The sequence below is a fragment of the Prionailurus viverrinus genome, chromosome D1, assembly GCF_022837055.1.
Source record: "Prionailurus viverrinus isolate Anna chromosome D1, UM_Priviv_1.0, whole genome shotgun sequence".
NCBI lineage: Eukaryota > Metazoa > Chordata > Mammalia > Carnivora > Felidae > Prionailurus > Prionailurus viverrinus.
Window position 1 is genome coordinate 8799018 of NC_062570.1, and position 20292 is coordinate 8819309.

At 43.5% G+C, this 20292-nt stretch overlaps 1 protein-coding gene and 1 non-coding gene across 3 annotated transcripts in view; one reads left to right on the forward strand and one right to left on the reverse strand.

Annotated features, from left to right (window-relative positions):
- Positions 1 to 3021, reverse strand: part of RDX (radixin) — a 91710-nt gene extending 88689 nt beyond the window's left edge. The window contains exon 1 of one of the 2 annotated variants that reach the window (XM_047878683.1): positions 2794 to 3021. The gene's annotated coding sequence lies outside the window, so the exon portion shown is untranslated. The remainder of the gene's footprint in view (positions 1 to 2793) is intronic. The other variant, XM_047878682.1, reaches the window with a different exon arrangement.
- An 8589-nt stretch (positions 3022 to 11610) lies between these two features.
- LOC125147297 (small nucleolar RNA SNORA52) lies at positions 11611 to 11744 on the forward strand. The gene has a single exon (XR_007145125.1). It is a non-coding gene; the product is annotated as a small nucleolar RNA SNORA52 (small nucleolar RNA).
- Positions 11745 to 20292: the final 8548 nt, after the last annotated feature.

The following is a 20292-nucleotide window of genomic DNA, read 5'->3' on the forward strand; positions in this document are numbered from 1 at the left end:
AAGAGAACTTGGAGCTTTACTTTTACATCTTTTAAGATGTAAATTTTTTAAGTTTGTCATAAACTGTATTACTTTCATCATCTTTAAAAATGGTTTAAGGGGCGCCTGGGTGGCTCAGTCGGTTGAGGGTCCAACTCCTGGTTTTGGCTCAGGTCATGATGGTCGAGGGCTTGGAGCTGAGTGTGGAGCCTGCTTTAGATTCTCTCTCTCCCTCTGCCCCGTCCCCCACTCACTCACACTCACGCTCTCTAAAAAATAAAAGTTTAAAATATATGTTTAATAGAAAATAATATTGAGAAATAAATGAATAGGAAAGACAAGATTCTATGAAAGAGGCTACAAACCGAGGACTTCGCTGGGGTCAGACTGGCCACTTGCATCACCCAAGAGGTGAGTACGCACTGGCCACAGGACTGAGTGAAGGTCCCAGAAGCACTTTAGCCATCAGTAACAACACTAGGAGGCTTAAAAATAACCTTCTAAGGGTGGAGTCGAGAGCAATCCAACCCAGTTCCGCTGAATTCAGTAGCAAAAGGGTAATATCAGGGTAGTTAAGAAGTATCCACTAGCCTTTGGTCAGCTGGAGGCCCAAGCTATCCAAGAAAGGGTTCCTTCCTTGAGTTCCCAGATTGAGAGAAGGGGCATAAACTCATACTGGCTCTACCCTGCCAGGCATGCTCCACCAGCACAGCTCAGTCTTCACAATCCTCACAGAACACATTTCTTTTGGCTTTAGTCTTTGGGAAATATTGGTTAAAACCTGCCATTTTTTAAGCAGCCTAAGTTAAAATGCATTAAGTTAAAAATGGATGAAAAGATTCCCACCATCGTTCCACATTTCAGGCTCTATGAAACTATATGGAAAGGATATTAAACGACAACAGAAGTTAAAATAAAAACGTACCAAGACTTTCATTTCAACAACCTGCCAAACACATAAATGAGTAATAAAATCCAATTGTGCTGTTGGCAATGTGAAGCAATCAACAAGAAACAACCCTTGCTCCCCTCCCTGAGACTACTGACACCAAGAGAGGGAAAAGCAAAGTCTGTCATTTCTTACCACCAAAGGAAAAATAATCATCAGTTTAAGTAATGACAATGTCTAAAAGGACAGACCCCACATACTTTACCCACACTGAAATTAATTGCATTTATTCTACAAATATTTCTGAGTCTCTCCTACCCACTCTCTTCCATGCGTAGGGACACAGAAGTGAACAAAACAACGTAAATTCCGCAAGAGCAAGAATTTAACATTCCTAAAAGCCACAATTAAATTTTGCCTCATTTAAATAAAGCTACAATTTCCAATACGTATGTATTCATTCTTTAATAATGTTACCTGTTTACTAAATTCCTCCCTACATAAAAAAAGTGATTAAGCAAAGAACCAAAGTCCGTGACGATCCTTTTTCCTAACTTCAAAAGGGGTGTTCTACCTTTTGCCATTTTTGTCATATTAGTTTGAAAGATAAAGCACACTAGTGAAAGCAATGGGATTCTGAAAATTAAACACACACACACACACACACACAAAACAATGCAGCCCTGAATATTAATCTCCTCTCAAATCTAATAATGCTGTTTTGGCAAATGGATTAAGCCATTATTTATTTACCCTGCCACATGAACGGGGCAATTGTTCATTCAGAGCTCCGTCCGACATATAAAAGAGTATTTAGTGTTCTAAAAACTGTACGCTCCGTAAACAATAGATTGCAATGTCGATGTCCGTACCCCTTCATCAAATAAACCCTTATTATCTCAGCCTTTTACATTTGCACCATGCCAGCAGTAGGGCCACAGGACTCATTAAAAAGTCTGGTACAAACCCTCAACCGTATTTTTAAACTGATCTCTGATGAAATGGGACTTCACTCAATCTCGTTAGGGGGAAAAAAGAAAAGAACCCAGTAGCGGGCACGGTGCAGGAATCCTGACCTCTCTGTACAGGAAGGGATGCGCTTCACCGAAGCCGCAGTAACGCAGAGCCCCTCTTTCAGACTTCGCCCGGAAATCAGGCGGAGGCGCGTTCACGGGAAGCGGGAAGCGGCGAACGGGGCCGAGACCGCAAGCCGGGCTGCCGCCTCCGCGGCCGGACAAAGTTGCGAGGCTCCGAGGCCGCCCGCGGCCGCGGCGGCAGGTACACAGAGCGCGGCGGCCGGGGACGGCGGGCCTGGCCTCGCGGGGGCCGGGGCCGGGAGCGGCTCGGCGCCCCGAACCCCGTTCAGGACACAACATCCCTTTGCCGCCAGGGCCAACGCGCACTCTCTAGTAATTCAACACCCTTACTTTCAAACTGGAGGTCGGTGGGGGTGGGGGGGGAGGGGCAGAAAGGAGGGGGAGAAGTTCTAATAAATTCCCCCCATCCCGCACTGCAACATAGAATTCTACCCAGGCTCACGGTATTTTCTGGGAGCCCCGAAGGGACGAGCCAGGCCGCGCAGGGGCCGCGCCCAGGCGGCGGGAACCCGCCGCTGCCCGGGGTCTGGGGGTCCGGGGCCCACCCCGGGGGCGGACCGCGCCGACCAGAAACGCCCGGCGGCCGCCTCGCGCTTCGGGCCGCGCCCAGCCCCTGCCGCCGACCCCGGGAGCGGCCTGGCGGGCCGGGCCGGGAGCTCGGCGGCGCCGCGGCCCGCGGGGCGCGGACACAGGCGCGCGAGGCCCTCGCGAAGCGGCCGCCGGGCAGCGCGGGCCCCCGCAACTTCTCGCCACCTCAGCGTCTCCGGAGCCGCCCGGGAGCAGCGACTGGGCGGGGGTGGGGGGGAAGGGAGGGCGCCAGCGGCTTACCCCGAGAGCGAGCGGCTCCTTCCCGCCCCGAGCGTGGCCGGGGCGCTGCGCGGCGGCGCCGGGCGTCGCGGCTGCGGCCGGGAGGGAAAGGCGGCGGTGGGAGCGCTGGGCCGCCGGGGACGAGAGGCGCCGCCACCACCGCAGACAGCTCCGCAATATGGCCGCCCGGCGGCTCCTCGGGGGGAAGGCGGGGCTGCCCCGCGCCCCCCGCCTCCCCCTGCCGGCCGGCCGGCCTCGCGCCGCGGCCCGAGCGCCAACGCCGCCGCCGCCGCCGCCGTGAGGGCCGCCCGCGCCCCGCCCCCCGCGCTCGCCGCCGCCCGCCGCACGCGGCGTCGCCGGGGGTCGCGGCGCGGGATGGGGACGCGCCAGGGCCAGCGTCGGCCGCGGAGGCCCGCGGGAAGCCCCTGCCGGCGGGACTGAGCCGGAGGGACGCGGGCCGTTGGAGCCGAAGCTCGCGGCGCGCCCGCCGCCACCCGCTCCGCGCACCCCCGGGAGTGGAAACTTGAAACTCCCGCGGGTGCCGGAAAACTCGCCGAGGGCGTTTCCATCGCCCTCCGGAGGAGGGAGTCTCCTTCCCGGAGGGGGGAGCCAGGACGGAGTCGGGCGCGGGTTACTTGGCTGCTCAGCTGGAGAATCCACCAGGAGATAGAAAGGGGCCTATCTTAGAGGGATTGATGTGTGCCACCGAGAACGTTGAAATTGCTCTGGCAGTTTTTGCCCAACTCGAAAAACGTGCTATTTCGGGTAACTCCAACAAAACCTCGATGGATATGACCCCAGGCGCGAGGGCAGACTTTTATCCACGCAAGGATGTCGACGATGTTTACTACCACCGACATTTCTGGGAAGGAGGCGGTCCAGAAGAAAAAAGTTGGACGTGGGGCCCCCGAAGAGCAGCCAAACCTAAATCATCCTGGAATTAGAGATGGTTGGACAAGTGGTCCTAGTCTGACTCCAGGCCACTCACTTTCATCAGTGGCTGGGACTAGACAGACTTGTGGTCAGTGTCCACGCTCCCATCCTTGTCCGTCTTCTGCTGGGATTCAAAGAGTAACACTTGCTCTGAGTGTACTTGAACCGTAGTGCACAAAGCCAGATCATTCCAGCTTGCCGTGCTTGCCATCTTTATATAGTTTTCCCTTTATGAACAAACTTTACATTCAAATAATAAAACCTCAAGAGTGTACTTAACTTTTATGGAACAAATAATTCATATGCTTCCTGCCTTAGCATTTGCCTTCCCTGAGACGGTAGCTTTTTCCAGGAACTCTCTCCCCAGATCACTTTCACTAAGCTCACGCTTCAGTTCACTAAGCTCCCAGCTTCAGTGAGTTTCTTCCATTGCCCTCTGCGACCTTTCTGAACAATTAAAAGCCCCTAGAGTTAAACTCAAAGATCTTCAGATTGCAAATTCCTCCAGGATGGGAACCAGGTGTGTGCTTTTACTTAACTATAAGATGACTCCCTGACTTTATCCCTAGGGTGCAAGGTTTAGCCAGGTAATTGCTCAGCGTCCCACATCAAGTTGCATGCATAAAGATAGCCAAAGTATTACATAAATTCCTGGATAGTACACTAATAAAAAAAAAAGTATGTAACACACTTTTGCACTGGAAAATGAATAATACGCTATTGTCTGTCATGTGCCAGGCACTGGGGTAACACGCATTTACATGAGCATCTCTTTTAATAATTACAACAACCCTGTGTTTGGGGTCAATATTAACATTGACTTTTTTTTTTTAATCAGTGACTGAAGAGACTCAAAGGAGTTAAGTAATTTGTTCAGCGTAACACAGCCAGGAAATGGCAGAGCAATGACCAAACCTTAGTTATGTTGGACTCCAAAGCTGTGATTTTATCCTAAACTCTGGCAACAGCAAACAGACCAGAAAATGTAACATTTCAGTTGGCTATAGTATTAGTAAATATTTAGGTAAAAGATAACATTCAAGGCTGGTGAGATAAAAAGGGTACTCTCAGACATTGTGAGTGGGAGTGTAAACTTAAACAGCCTGTTTAGAAAGCAATTTGGCACCGTGATTCAACCTATAAAAATGTTCATCCTCTTGTACCCGTAATCCCATATCTGGGATTCTTTCTGAATGAAATCATCTGGAATAGAGCAAAACCTTTATTCATAAACTCTACATCACAATAGTATTAAAAGATGCAAAAATTAAACATGGAAACTAAATATCCTGAAAGTAACTATATATATTCTGTGACATTTTGGGTAACAACTTGAAATGTTTATATAATGTGTCTAACACCTTGAAAAATTTTTGGTAGTATTAGGGGGAGGGAACAAGTTATGAAACTATCCAAGCAGTATGATTACATGTATGTTTAAACACACACACACACACACACACACACACACACACACACACAAGTACAAGGGGTCAGGAAAAAAGAGAAAGTTTGAAATCCAGGGTTGGCTGGGTGGTTTTCTATGGGCATTTTTCTTTATTCTTCAGTATTTTCTGTCTTATTTTTACAGTGTAAAAATAATTATTTAAATTCAGATCTACTACAATGTGGGTCATCAATTACACAAAAGCAGCAAAGCCACTGCTTCCCAAGTGTGAGACTATACTGTGGAAAACCGTAATGAACTGAGCTGACAGATAGTTAGGCGTCAGGTATTTTCATTGTAAATGTCATCTATACACACCATTGTTGTACCTTGTTCCTTATATCAAATATATGCATCTTTAATGAAATATGAGAGATTCAACTGAAAAAAAATTTTTTATTCCCACATTTATACTGTCAAGGGGAAAATTCACATACGGTTGTTGAAAGTAGATTTTTTTTTCAGAAAACCATTCTGATATTACCAGTAGTTACAAAAAATTTTATATAGCACCTACTATGCGTAAAAAAGAAAGACCAAAACCAATCTACTACAATCTATTACTAACTCTTGTATGCTACAATCCTACTGTACTCCACCATATTGACTAATTCTGAATTCTAGAATTCCAATGATAGTTACAAAGCATTTGTCTCAGTAGCACATATAAAAGTCCTTCTTGGAGAAAACTCATTTTTGCAAGTATGGTTTGTAAATGGAACCTCTTCTCCATCAAGAACAAACACTGAGCTCCAGCCCCCTTGCTAGTTTGATTAAGTCTAGGCTCCTGCCCTCTAGATTCAGTAATGGGAAAGGCAAACAAACAGTTGTGCAATATGAGCTATAATAAGGATAGACACAGAGTGTCAGGTGAAACACTGGGCAGTTAACTTTGCATAGAAAGGAGAAAGCCTCTCAGAGGAGGGAAGGTTGAAGGGGTGAGTAGAGGTTCCCTAAGACAAGTGGGGAAAGGCAATCAACTTTGAAGACTGAGTACCAAGATGGGGTTGATGTTGAGATAAGGATGTTTATAACTAGAGGTTTAGAAAGGTAAGTTGAGATCCATTTGGGAAGATCAGAATTTGCCCTTCATCCTTAAGGAGCTAGGAAGCCATACGAGGCATTAAGAAAAGGAATAATGCGATCCTCTCTGTGTTAGTAAAGTCACTGGCAGCCATGTGGATTACAGGGGAGGGCAGTTCAGTGAGAGTGATCTAAGATCAGGGACACCTCAGACAGTTTTGCTATAAAGGCCCAGGCACTAGAGAATGATGGACTGACCCTAGGAGGTTTCGAAGATGAAGAAGAGGAAATAGACTCTTAAAAAAAAAAAAGAGGGGGGATAGACTTCGAGGAGTAAGAGGAAAGGAGATGTGAAAATGAGTACCCAATGGGTGCCACTAAAATAAACAGGGAGTATAAAAGATGTAGAACTCAGAGATAAAGATAATTAGGCAACTTACAGAGATGCTGATTTTCAGTGTCTATGGGTACTCTAAGAACAAGTATATATTCAGTAACTGGAAACAAGAACTATGGTGAATGAGACATCCAATAAATACTTATTAAATAGATGAACATCAGTAACATGCTGAAACAGCCTTTTCATTTCCAACTATGTCTTTGGAAAATGTGGTTTTGTTCAACTCAAGGATTTGAATATGAAATATTAGATGATAATCTAAACCATCATTGTATACTGAAATGTTTTTCCATGAAAAAACTTTATACACTCTTTTTATTTTTTATTTACCATTTTTAAAAAGCTATACAAATGTGGGGCGCCTGGGTGGCTCAGTTGGTTGAGCATCCAACTTTGGCTCAGGTCATGAACTCGTGGTTCATGAGTTCAAGCCCCACGTTGGGCTCTGTGCTGACAGCTCGGAGCCTGGAGCCTATGTCTCCCTCTCTCTCTGCCCTTTTGCTGCTCATGCTTTCCCTCTCTCTCCCTAAAAAAATAAACATTAAAAAAATTATTTTTAATTAAAAAGAAGCTATACAGATGTAAAATCACAGCTACTTTAAATACCTATACATAGAGATACAAAAGGGAATTTTCTATTATAAACTGTGATAGTTCATACTATTCCCACTACCTTGCATATTTAAGTACATATTCACAATGTGTTCAGCAATATGATAGCCCTCAGTAAAAACAAAGTAAATAAAACTATCTTATCATCTGCTTTGTGTGCCTAGTAAGCCATACAAACTTAATTGCTGATATAAGCTATAAAATTCCAGTACAGTCAACAGAGGTTTGATGGCTAATGAATCTAAAGGAAGATTCAAGAAACCACAGGCCTGTTCCTGCCTTTATTCTCTCCCTATCTAAGATCAAATTACATAAGTACATAATTCATGTGTTCAGAGATATGAGTGTATTAATCTTCAACAAAGGCAAGGTAAAAGTTATTACTTAATCCTCTCTCCTTGTATAATAAAAAAGCCAGTTTAGTTTGTGATAAACAATAAAGTTTCAGAAGTAACAGCGTGGAAAGAGTCTAAATGAGGGAATCCATAACCTTGGCTTTATTCCCAATTCCTACAAACAAGTTGCTAAGTGACCTTGAGAGATCCGACGGACTATTCTGTAACCTGCTGGCAAAGAGGGTTAAAGTAAGGGGAATGTGACACCTTTTGTGCTTTTCCAAGAGCTTAAGACGTCGGGGATTTTCAGGACTAGAAGAGAACCTCAAAAAGCAGTGACTCCCCTCTCCGGTATTACTGTGAAGCGGTCCCATCAAAAGTGGTTTCCACCCACTAACTGTGTGAGAGCTCCTAAGAAAAAAAATGTTTTTGACTTTGTATTGACTCCCAGTTTTCTCATCTATTAAATAGGGAGCTAGATGAGACTAACCATCTGTAAGCTTTCTTCAAGCTCTCTAATTCTTCAACTCTAACTCCGATTCACCTATAAAATATTTGATTTGTAACTTCTAGAACTCATTATGTATCTTATGACCTATGCAGAAAGTATTTACATACAATCACTTCCTAGTGTTTCACAATTTTTGACCCAAATATCCATCAGCTTATTATTCAATAAGCTTTGTACCTTGCTGGACTGTCCTTGTCTCATTACAGAGATATAAATAAATAAATGAGTAAATATTCACCCTGACCTTTAGCACTGAGTATTCTAGACAGCTGTTTTCTAGTTTATAACACTTTAGTTTTATTTTAGTTTAGTTGAATGTATACAACAGTGGTTATTTACTAACCAGGAAAGGTGCCCAGTGCTTTGTGTAGTGGCAAGTGTAGAAGATTAGAGATGAACAATTAGACTGAGGCAACACTTTTCTGTGGTGGTTTTAAAATACATCCACAAACCAGGGTGCCTGGTTGGCTCAGTCGGTTAAGTATCTGACTCTTGATTTCCGCTTAGGTCATGATCTCATGGTTTATGAGTTCAAGTCCTGTGTCAGGCTCTGTGCTGACAGTGTAGAGCCTGCTTGGGATTCATTCTCTCTCTCTCTCTCTCTCTCTCTCTCTCTCTCTCTCTCTCCCCCTTCCCCACTCATGCTCTTGCTCTCTCAAAATAAATAAACTTAAAAAAATTTTAAAAATACATCTGCATATTTCTTGATAGTCCTCCCTTAAGAGGTGTGGCCTAATTCCCCTCCTCCACGAGTGTGGGCTGAATTTAGTGACTTGCTTCTAACAAATAGAAAAATGGAATTGATGGCAGGGGACTTTTGAGACGAGATCACAAAAGGGACTATAGCTTCCTCCTCATTGGCTCTCTCTGGGGCAAGCCACATCACCAGCCACATCACCAGCACATGCAGGCCAACTATGGAGATACCTGTGTGGTAAGAAATGGAGGCCTCCTGCCAAGAGCTAGTCAGGACTTGAGGCCTTCTTCTCACAGCCATGTGAGTGAGCCGCCACAGAAGCAGATAAGCCCTCCAGCTCCAGGCAAGCCATCAGATGACTGCAGCCCATGGCGAGAACCCGAAGGCCACCACCTGAGAGACCCTAAGCCAGAACTACCCAGCTCAGCTGCCGCTGACTCCTTGACCCACACAAGTTGTGAGATAATAAATGTTGTTTTAGGTCACTGAGGTTTGGGTAATTTTTTTTTTAACAATAGATAACAATAGATAGCTAACGTATTTACCTATACAGAATTTCCACTCTAGTTAGTTCACTCTTTATTTTGAAAAAAATGATTGAATTCCATAATCCAATTCATACCATTTTAAGTCTGGACAGTGCTTTAAAGGAAAGTCTGCCTCGGGGCACCTGAGTGGCTCAGTTGGTTAAGCAGCCGGCCCTTGATTTCGGCTCAGGTCGTGATCTCACGGGTTTGTGAGTTTGAGCCCCACCTCGGGCTCTGCACTGACTGTGTGGAACCTACTTGGGATCCTCTGTCTCCCTCTCTCTGCCTCTGTCTCTCCCCACCTCGCATGCTCAGTCTCTCTCTCTCATAAATAAACATTAAAAGGCTTTTTCTAAAGAAAAGTCTGCCTTTTATTTTGCAGAAACAAATTAAGATTTGCAGTTTGTCTTGCTCGAATCTGGTATGTTTCCGTTATTCCCTAGCTCAACCAGAAATGTAGGAGCCATCCTTAACACTTCCCTCTCATTCACCTCCTCCATACCCAACCGGTTACCTAACCCTATTGCTTTTACCTCCTCTTGCCTCAGTCTAATTGTTCATATCTACCCCACTTCCAACCTGATCACACAACGGTTCTCTCTTCTGGACCAGCAGTAGCCTCTTAACTAGTCTTCTTATGCCAGCTTGTGCCTTCTACAATTATTTCTCAGTATTGAATCCAGATTTAATTTGTTGAAATGTAAGTATGATTCTCTCACATCTCCTTTCCACCTGCTGCCCCCCGACCCATTTGTTGGTCTCCTACTGTGTGTTGGCCATTGGTCTGCACTTGTTCTCCAGGCTCAAGCCACGCTGACCATCTATAACTCCTAGAGCCTGCCAGCTGCCCCATCCAGGCCACTAGGACTTTGCATATACAGTTCCCTCTGCCCCACTTGTCTAGCTGACACGTAAGCATCCTTCAGATCTCAATCACAATCAAGCCTGTGCTGACCACCTGCCACCCTGGCACAATCTCCCTGTAACTTTTCTTTGTGGTAGTTCAGAGCAGTTGTATTATTAATGCATAGATTTTTTTTAATTGGTATCTGTCCTCTCTATTAGCCTACAAGTCTATAAATGTAGCTACAATGTCACTTTCTTTTCAGTTTTGTTCCCTAACACTTACCACAGTGTCCAGAGCATTATACCCTGTTCAATAGTTGTTGAATGAATGAATGAAATGACTCAAAAAGTTAGTGTGAGACCAACATCTAGGTTTCCTGAGTCCAAATTTAATGTTAATCACAACCTACCTGCTGCTCTCAATTTGGTGTACTCAGCTCTGAATATCGACACAATGCATTTATTAAGTGCAAAGAAAATAGTTGATATTTTTCCTTTTTTTTTTTTGGTCAACACTAGTGGTATATGATATCCAGGCATAGTTAACTGTATTAAAATGAAAAATTACTGGGGCACCTGGGTGGCTCAGTCGGTTAAGCGTCCGACTTTGGCTCAGGTCACGATCTCATGGTCTGTGGATTCGAGCCCTGTGTCGGGCTCTGTGCTGACAGCTCAGAGCCTGGAGCCTGCTTTGGATTCTGTGTCTCCCTCTCTCTCTGCCACCACCCCTCCCCACCCCCCCTGCAACCCAGAGCAGGCTCATGCTCTGCCTCTGTCTCAAAAATAAGTAAAACATTAAAAAAAATTTTTTTTGAATGACAAAGTTCTTGTGCAGGCTTATTTACTTTGTGACTTGGCCACTTATTTCCTGAAATACATCTGTGAGGTTTAATTTTATGTGTCAGTTTGACTGGTTTAAGGGATACCCAGATAACAGGTTAAAAAAAATTGGGGGGGGGGGTAGTATGTCTGGGAAGGTGTTTCTGGAAGAGGTTAACATTCGATTGAAGAGACTGAGTGAAGAGATCTGCCTTCACCAATGCATGTAGGTATCAAACAACGTGTCAGGGGACCAAATGGAACAAGAAGGGGGAAGGAAGGGCTAATTCTCTCTTTTTGAGCAGGGACCTCCATCTTCTCCCATTCTTGCACTTCCGAGCTCCTGGTTCCCAGGCCTTCAACTCCAGGACTTGCACCAACAGCCCCTTTGCTCTCAGGCCTTTGACCTTGGACTGGGAGTGACATCACCGACCCTTCAGACTTCGACTAAATTGTACCATTGGCTTTCCTGGTTGTCCAGCTGGTGGACAGCAGCTCATGGGGCTTCCTGGCCTCCGTAACCACATGAGCCAATTCCTATGATAAATCTTCTCTTACGTGTTTATCTGTGGGTTCTGTTTTGTCTGTAGAATGCTGCTGGTACAACAGCCATTACTGAAACAGTTCAAAAGCAACTACCACTATCAATTGCTTTTACCCGATATGAGATGTAATAAGCTAGTCATTGCGGTCCACCCTAACCCCTGCCAGTCAGCCTGTGGCCTGCCAGGTTTCGCTTGTGGACCAGAGTTCTTTAGAAGCCTTACCCAGAGGGGCGAGCAAGGCTTCAGTGGCTTTTTGCCAGGCTGCTTCTAGGCACTCCAGGAAAAGAAAAGAAAAAGCAGTAAGAAAAATAAGTTACGAATTGAATGTATGAATGCTTTTTTACTGAAGAAGTTAAGATATAAATGCAAGGCTTACAGAAAAGTTGGAGAGATGTTCAGAATCAGAGCTGGCTTCATTGAGAAATATCTAGCGATTATCGTTAACTATGTGTGAAGAAAGGGGCAAACCGTAGGCCCTGTGCAAATCTACTTGGGTCCCTGATCTAGTCCAATTATTAATTTCGGGAACACTTTTCAAGTCACTGGGCTGTGCTTCTGTTCGTCTCCTCAAAATTCTTTCTTTGGGCATTGCAACCTGATTCGCAAAGAGGGTAACAAGGGCGGCCCTGAGGCATGGAGGTGGTGACCATGCAGTGTTCTGACTCTCAGCTTTATGTTAGATATACATGTGCAGGATGTTCTGATAAGTTCTTCAGGGGGAAAAAAAAAAAAAAAAAGAATAACCCTCCCAACTAGTGAAGGACCTTTTGGTTCAAAAGTATGGTGTAAACTACTTTGGAATTTTAAAGGTGTTTTTTCTCTTTTTCCTATGGAAATGACTTAAAGGGTGGCTCATTTCTGAGGCTAGTCTGCAGAAGTTTATTCAAACGTAACACACGACACAGGGATTCTCTGCAACCGACTGAGGTTTGTAATCATGTTTCCATTGGAATACATACAGGGGTTTCAACCTGAGATGGCAAAAACCTGTATCTTCTTTGACTGATTGAAAGTCATTCATTCATTAATCTGTCAATCACTAAACCAATTTTTATTGAGCATTGCTTATGTTGCAGGTTTAGTGCCGAGTGCTGAGATTACAAGATGAGCAAGAAAGTCTACTGGGAAGTGCGACGTCACAAACAAAAATTACAAAATCGTTTGAAAAGTGCTCTAAGCCCTTTCTCCTGAGCTCCAGACTCAATCTTTCGTTTCCTGTTGAGCATCTCCACGTGGTGCCCAGGGACACCTCAGACTTCACATGCCCAGGACTGCACCCGTCCATCATCTTCTCTACATTCTCTACTAAACCTCTTCCTCCCTCTGCTTTCTCCCTCCCTTCCTTTGTATGTGTCCCATTGCAATTTGTAAAACTGTCTCCTAGCCAGTCATCCATCCTAGAAGCTGGAGAGTAATTCTGAACCCATTCAGCCCCCACTTTCCATCAGTCACCAAGTCCTGCTGATATTATCTCTTCAAGAGTCCTACGTCCCACCTTCTCCTCCCTAACTCGGCTACTGTCCTCACCTGGAAGGCTGGTAAACTTCCCAAATGAAATCCCAGGCCAGCATTCCGACCCTCTGAAACATATCCTTCACAGAGCGAGATTTCCTGGGTTTTCTAACTGGAGGGCTTAGCACAGAGTGGGACCCGCAGTAAATACTATTGTAATTAACCCTGTGTGTTCATGGACATGAGAGGCATTGACAGGCCAGCTTTCTGAGTGAGAGTGTTTTGTTTGTTTTATGCTCCTCTGGAAGATCAGTATTCCGTTATCTCAAAGGTGACCAGGTCACTGGACATCTGGCTCACATAATCTAAATTTGTAAGAGATGATACAATGTACTCGTAAAAACACTGACATCTGGATCCTGTCATGCCGTATGTAATGCCTCTAAAATGACACTTGATGCTATTTTTTTTCTTCCTTTCCCTTCATTTCATTCATACAGAATGCCAATTTTCTACTTGAACAGTTAGGATTAAGTTTAGCAGAAAATGACAGAAAACCCCAAATAACAGTCCTTTAAAAAGATAGAAATGTGCTTTTCTCTCAAAATGATGACCAGAGAGGCAGTCTGGAGCTGGAGTGGCGCCCTGCCCACTCACCAAGGACCCCAGCTCCCGCTGTCACCACGCTCGGCTGCCTTCACCATACGGCTTCTGCCTCATGGCAAAAGGGCTGCCCCAGCTCCAGCCATTGTGTTCGCATTAAAGCCAGGAAAGGGGGTAAAGGAAAAGGGAAGGGCATCTCCATTCCCTCAACAGGGAAGCCTCAGCAACGGAGACGGTAGGCAGATGGCGTGGGCAAGCGGGGCGTCACCATCATGTAGCATCTGCACGAAGTCAGGGTACATGTAGAGTCAGTACCGCAGAGGCTGGGCCCAGATGAGAGGCCAAAGTCTGAGACAGACGAGGCCGAGAGATCTCAAGTGTCACCTCAGAGATGTCTGGCACAACCTAGCAGTCTCTGCCACACCACACCAAATCTGGATTACCCCCTCACCGACAAAGCCAGGGCGCTCCTGGGTACTCAAGGCCCAATACCCAGATGCTTGCACAACCCGGCTAGTAGCAACAACAGCAGTTAGCAACCAGCTGCACTAGGCCCGGTGACCCGCTAAGAGCTTTGCAGGTACTATTTCATTGAATTCTCACAACGAACGTGGCTGGAAGGTACTATTTCCTTCTTGCTTTCTTTCTTTTTCTTTTCTTTCTTCCTTCCTTCCTTTCCTCTTTCTTTCTTTCTTTCTTTCTTTCTTTCTTTCTTTCTTTTTTTCTTCCTTCCTTTCCTCTTTCTCTCTTTTCTTCCTTCCTTCCTTCCTCTTTCTTTCTCGCTCTTTCTTTCTTTCTTTTTTTCTCTTTCTTTTCTTCCTTCCTTCCTTTCCTCTTTCTCTCTCTTTTTTTCCTTCCTTACTTTCCTCTTCCTTCCTTTCCTCTCTTTCTGTCTCTTTCTTTCTCTCTCCCTTCCTTCCTTTCCTCTTCCTTTTTCTTCCTTCCTTTCCTTTCCTTTCTTTCTCTCTCTCTTTGTTCCTTCCTCCTTTCTTCTTTCTTTCTTTCTTTCTTTCTTTCTTTCTTTCTTTCTTTTTCTTGTATTTATGTGTGAGGAAACAAATGGAAATATTAACATACCTGGTCATCAGTGAGGTCAGGATCTACACTTGGGAAACCGGGCTTCCATGCCGAATCATGAGAGAGTTGTAAAATCAGCGTGGGGTTACAAGAAGGTATTTTCCAGGAAAGGAAACTTCATGATCTTAAAGAACATGTCAGTATCTGATGGAAAAACCTAATGATTTTTTTCTTCTCCACCACAGAGCACACCCATCATTCCTACCCAGAAACTAGCAGCACCGTAAGTGGCCAGGTTCTCCGGCTAGTGCAGATGCCTGGGTTCGTGTCTCCTTGCCAGGCTGTCCCCTTTATTCATCCTTTTCTCCCAGAAGGTCCAAGTGTGACCCTAGCTTTCTTCTAGCATCGCCCCACATTCTCCAGCTGAGTTTTTGTCTCTCTTGGAAGCTGAAAAGAGTGTCATGGTGTCCCCCTCCCTTCCTCTTCTCTGGGCCAGAAAATGACTCTGAGTGTTTCTGAGGAATTTCACAGCCTTCAAAAGAAGAAAAGAATATAAGGGGTTGAAATAACATCATAGAGAAATTTCAAACTTAGAAGCAGCCTTAAAAGCTTGATAGTTATACCACTTACTCGTTTCTCCTTGGGATGCAAATGTAACTAGGTCAGACTCTCTAAGGCTCCTTCTTTTCTCTGGCCCATCATTTTGGTAAAAACTGGATCCGGACAATCCAGTTCCTCCATCTCTCATTTACTCCCAGGGCTGGAGCCTCCTGATCGGCTTCCTTTGATGAGGAAGGCATCATCCTTCTTCGCCCTCCAGCCAGTCTCCTCTGTAAGTCTGTATGGGAAAAAATACAGATACTTACAAAGCAGGTTGTCAAAGCCTCAGGTACGATTTATTTACATGTCAAGGAAAACTCAGACTGCCAGTCTTTACATCCGTCAAGTCATTCTTCACACGAACATGCAAACCAAGGTGTCTTTCCTTTGCTGTTGCTTTACTCTCCGTCTGTTTTCTGGACTCCAAGGTAGCAGCACCTCCTCATTCAGCAACCTTTTGTGAAGCACCTGCCAAGAACCAGGCACTGTGGAGGGCACGGGGCATCACATACGTCACATACTCGTCCCTACCCTTTCGAGGCCACTCCTCATCTTCCCAACACGTCTTTATAACAGACTTCATTAGCTAGGGAATATGCACAGTATTTGCTTTCAAATCACAGTTTGGATTGTTTCCCTGAGTAGGCTCCTGTAGACCTTATTCGTGGCGTATTTATTCACTTGTTAGCCTCAACTAGTGCCACTTTTTTTTGTCTGCAGTTTAACCATTTTTCTTTCTGAATACCCCCACTGAAAGCTGATCTAACATTATCCTATGGACGTTGACCCTTGTCTGAATTATCTTGAGGGCCAAGGGTCCTAATGCATCACAGACTGTCAGACCACACATTGGTGCTGGACCATCAGGTACACATCAGTCATGTGGGTGAAGGTCAGAATCATCAGATAAAGACCCAGAAGACTCACGCACAAAAATGAAAAGGCTCTAGCACTCAACCTGTGTCTGAGTTTTGTCCTTGATATAACACAATTAAAAAACAGGGACTCTAGGGGCACCAGGGTGGCTCAGTCGGTTGGGTGTCCGACTTCGGCTCATGGTCCGTGAGTTCGAGCCCCGTATCCAGCTCTGTGCTGCCAGCTCAGAACCTGGAGCCTGTTTTGGGTTCTGTGTCTCCCTCTCTCTCTGTCCCCTCCCCCTCTCATGCTGTGTCTCTCTCTGTCTCTCAAAAACACAGCAAAAAAAAATTTTTTTAAGTGAAAAAAAAAAGCAGGGAATCTATTTTTTAGACTTCCCTAAAAATATCTAAAAATAGATTCATCTAAAAATCTATTTAAAACAGAGATCTAAACAGGCTGTAGATCCTAGAATGCCTCTTCACAGTTTTAACTATTATAGTCTATAAAATTATACTTGGTATTTGTAGCTAAATAATTGTCACTTCTTACCAGGTGATAATTTCTACTGGAGACCTATAATTAAGTGAAAAAGAAATAAGCCAAACACATTACGTGAAAAAGAAAGAAGAATTTGTCACTTCACAAGCTGTGCCTTAAACATCTTACCAAATTTTTACATGTTTGTGTATCAGAATCAGAGACTACAGTAGGTAATTTGTCTATTAGCAAAAGAAAAATTGTGAGATTGACAAAGAATTGTAATGCACTGTTAATGAATGTTAATGATACTACTCTCATAAAAGGGGTGCGTTGGTTTTTACTTTTTTGAAAAGCTGATTCATATCTTTTAAGTAGGATGTCATATCAAAATGATGGTTTCCTTCAAGAAATTTCCTTGTTTCCTTAAATAGTGAGGGGGGGAAATGGTGTTAAAATTTAAAAGCTCTCTAGGCTTCAATACTTTGAAGAATATGGTAAGTAAGATAAGCTAGCAGCCATATACTTTTATGTATTTCCAATGAGATGTAAGTTGGTTCGGTATTGCTGAAAAAAAGTCTGACACCATATCAGGAGTCCTCAGTGTATTCATATTCTTTGATCATTAATCTATGTCTAAGAGTTTACACTAAAAAATAAGGAAATGGTTTAATACACACACATACAAATACGTTTAACACAGCATTACACATATTAGTGCAAGCTTGAGGACAACCTAAATGTCCCAAACAAGAAAAGTTAGGGGTGTGGCTCAGTCATTTGAGTATCCGACTCTTGATTTTGGCTCAGGTCATGGTCTCAGGATTGTGAAATCAGTACCCACATGGGGCTCCAAGCTAAATATGGAGCCTGTTTAAGATTCTCTCTCTCTCTCTCTCTCTCTCTCTCTGCCTCTCCCCTGCTAATTTTCTCTCTCTCTCTCCAAAAAAAAAAAAAAAAAAAAGTTAAAAAAAAAGAGAAATTAAATAAATTATGGCCTATCCATTACAATGTAATGTTTACTATACAACAGAAAAATTGCATTTTTGAAATGACATGTAAAATATAATTACATGTAAAAGTGCTAAAATTTAACATGCTACATGTTAAAATCAAGATATAAAACATTACATGCAATGTAATCCCAGTTAAAAATTATTATGTTTCTATATGCATGAGAAGGTCTGGAAACAAAAATAGTGGCTGTTATTCCTAAGCAGTAAAAAATACACTTAAAATTTTGAAAATATTGTCCACATTCTGTCAAGTAACTTTTAATGACAAGATATTATTAAATCACATTTAGTCACCTTAAATATAATCTTTACTTAACAAAATAACTTTTATACTTTTTTTTTTTTTTAAGTAGACTCCACATCCAGCACGGAGCCCAACACAGGGTTTGAACTCACAACCCTGAGATCAAGACCTGAGCTGAGATCAAGAGTCAGATACTTACTTGATTTTGGCTCAGGTCACGAGCTCACGATTACAGGATCAAGCCACGCATCAGGCTCTGTGCTGAACGTGGAGCCTGCTTAGGATTCTCTCTTTCCCCTCTTTCTCTCTGCCCTGCCCCTGCTCGTGCTCACACGTGTTCACTCTCTCGCTCAAAAACAACAAAAAAGAGTTGGGCCCTTAACCAACTGAGCCACCCAGGTGTCCCTCTATCATTTAAATACTGTAAGCATAAAATTTGAAAGGCTGGGTGAAACAGAAGCAAACTTGGATTGCTAACATTACATAACTCATGAACAAAGTGGGAGGAATGAAAAGAACAGTGCTCAACAAAGCATTATTATTTTTTGCTTTATTGAGCTGTAATATCCATATAATAAATTGCATGTATTTAAGGTATAAAATGTCTTGACATATTTATACTCTCATGAAACCATCACCACGATGTGGATACTGAATGTTAATACCATTCTAAAATGTTTCCTTGTACATTTTCATAATCTATTCCTCACTTCCCCCAACCGAAGTTCAGGCAACCACTGCATTAGATTCTTGTTGCTACAGATTAGTTTGCATTTCCCACAGTTTTATATAAATGAACTCATTCACCTTGTACTTTTTGGCCATGCTTTTTTCACCTTAGAATAATTACTCTGAGATTCATTCATGCTGTTACATGTATGAATAGTTTCGCTTTCACCGTGGAATAGTGTTTCCTATATCACAATATGCTTATCCATTTGAGCGTTCATAGACATTTGAGTTGTTTCCAGTTTTTGGCTCTTATAGACAAAGCGTCCATGAGCATTTATGTATCAATCTTTGTGTAGAATGTACTTCTGTTTCTCTTGAGGAAATGTCCAGGTGTGGAACGGCTGGGTCAAATTATAGGTATGTGTACAACTTACCAAGAAACTGCCAAACAGGTTTTCACGGTGGCTGCACCTGTTCACATTTCCACTGGCAGTGTATGAGAATTCCAGTTTTTTCCTACTCTCACCAACACTTGATATTGTCAGCCTTTTTATTTTTTTAAAAAAAAATTTTTTTTTTCAACGTTTTATTTTATTTTTGGGACAGAGAGAGACAGAGCATGAACGGGGGAGGGGCAGAGAGAGAGGGAGACACAGAATCGGAAACAGGCTCCAGGCTCTGAGCCATCAGCCCAGAGCCCGACGCGGGGCTCGAACTCACGGACCGCGAGATCGCGACCTGGCTGAAGTCGGACGCTTAACCGACGGCGCCACCCAGGCGCCCCTTGTCAGCCTTTTTAATTGTTGCCAATCTAGTAGTTGTGTAGTGATATTATGATTTTAATTTGTAATTTGTATTTCTTTAGTGGCTCATGATGACCTTTTCATGTGTTGTCATCCATGTATCCTCTTTGCTAAAGTGTCTGTTCAATTATTTTGTCCATTTTAAATAAAGGTCACCTTCTGACTGGTTTATAAGGATATTTTTATATTCCAGATAAAGTCTTTTGTATGATAAAGGTTTTGCAAAGATTTTCTCCAAGTGTGTGGCTTGCTTTTTCATTTTCATGCCAGTCTTTAAAAAAAATTTTTTTTAAATGTTTGTTTATTTTTGAGAGACAGAGAGAGACAGAGAGACAGAATGTGAGCAGGGGAGGGGCAGAGAGAGGAAGACACAGAATCCGAAGCAGCCTCCAGGCTCCGAGCTGTCAGCACAAAGCCCAATGCGGGGCTCGAACTCACGAACCACAAGATCATGACCTGAGCTGAAGTCGGATCCTTAACCGACTGAGCCACCCAGCTGCCCCCATGGCAGTCTTTTAAAGAGCAAAAATTTTTTATCTTGATGAAGTACAATTTACTATTTTTTTTCCTTTTCACTTAGTGCTTTTTGTGTCATATTTAAGAACACTTTAACAAACCAAATGTCACTAAGGTTTTCCCCTATGATTTCTTCTAGCTTTAATTTTATACTTAGGCCTATACCATAATAGATTTCAAGTTAATTTTTGCATATGATGTGAAGTAGATTTTGAGGTTCATTTTTGAGGGGTATAGTTATCCAAATTTTCTAGTAGTATTTATTAAAAAGATTTTCCTTTCCTCATTGAATTGCCTTAGTACCTTTGTAGAAAACCAACTGAATTTATTTCTAGACACTCTTCCTAAATGTCTATTTTATGCCAATTCCGCACAACTTTGATTACTGCAGATTTATCATTTTTTTAATGTTTGAGAGAGAGACTGTGGGTGGAGGAGGGGCAGAGAAAGAAGGGGAGAGAGAGAATCCCAAGCAGGCTCTGTGCTATCAGCACGGAGACCAACTTGGGGCTTGATCTCACAAGCCGTGAGATCACGACCTAAGTCAAAATCAAGAGTCGGATGACT